Source organism: Mus pahari, chromosome 21 (genome assembly GCF_900095145.1).
Source record: "Mus pahari chromosome 21, PAHARI_EIJ_v1.1, whole genome shotgun sequence".
Classification (NCBI taxonomy): domain Eukaryota; kingdom Metazoa; phylum Chordata; class Mammalia; order Rodentia; family Muridae; genus Mus; species Mus pahari.
In genome coordinates, this window is record NC_034610.1 from 29195654 (window position 1) to 29197097 (window position 1444).

The window sequence follows — 1444 nt, forward strand, 5'->3', positions numbered from 1 at the left end:
CTATCTATCTATCTATCTATCTATCTATCTATCTATCTATCTATCAATCATCTATCTACCTATCTACCTACCTATTTATCTATCTATCTATTTTAAATAACTAAAGATCACTTATGATATTACCAAATTGAATAAATAAACATCCAAATAAATATCTCCTTAGGGCAGTTGGGAGGATATTAGTTTCATAAGATACATTTCTGAATTATGTTTCTGAGTGACCCAAATGATTGCCCTCTCACTGAATGATCCCTCATAATTTCCTTCTCAACCCTTCCCCATGGATATTTGTTTTCAGAAATGAGGCTTTTGGCAGAGGAAGGCCAGCATAATCTCAGTGCCAGTGTCAAGGGCAAGAATTTTAAGACTGGAGGGTAATTATGAACTTTCTATAGATCTCTTTGATTTGGGATCAAAGATACAGGTGGTAGGATTTCTGAAAGGAAGTCTTGATGTTGAAACCAAATATCTGGATTAGCAAAAGTGAGACTTTAGGAGGAAGTGGGCGCTTCAAGGGTTCTGCTAGTGAGTTGTTGGACTAGCCAGTCACAGGGCAAGTCTCAGGCACTCTGTAACATACCACAAGCACAGAGTCCCTTCTTGCTGCCAACACTAGGGTCTGTTTTAGAGTCCCCCTCTCATAAAAGTTGTATTTAAGTAAGAGAAAAAGGGTCGTTTAAAACTACGCAATACAGAATATCATTTCAGAGAGCGATAAAGGCATTGAGAAGGAAATCAGTTAGGATCATAAGCTGGAGACTCATAGAGTGAAGGACAAGACCCTGTTGGCTAGGGTAAGAAGGAGAGCCTCTAGGGAGAAAGCTATGGACTGAATCTTGGGTAATCTGGAAGGAGCGTTCCTAGAAACAGCAGGCTCGTTGATAGGAAAGAGAGAGAGATGTATTTATCTGAGAGTAGTTTGAGCCAGACGTTCTGAATTTCCAACCAGCAATCTAAGAACTTGGGAGGCTGAAGCAAGAGGATTGCTATGATTTGGAGACAACTTGGGCATCTTGACGAGACTATCAAAAAACAAAAACAAACAAACAAAACCCCAGCGCCACCAGCAACAAAAACCGCAAACAGAAAATTGTTTCCCGAAGTGTGGCTTTCGGCATAGAAAGGTTGCCACATTGTAACCTCAGTTTCAAGGGCAAGAGCTGTTGATCAATAATAACCAAAGCAAAGGTGGTTTGTTCCCTGATGTTTATCAGTTTGTGGATGTCCAAGCTCTCTCCGTGACTGACGGGTCTGTGGAGGCGCTATGTTCTCTATTCTGTTACTCCAGGCTTATCCCATTCCTGGTGATATGAAAGGCAAGGGCAGGCTGGGGAAAGGCTACTTGACAACCAAACATGTGCCGTGTGCCCACTGTTGCTCCGAGGGAACACGGCTGGGATAATTGGGGACTAATTCTGCAGCCTTGATAAACACCTCGAATTTG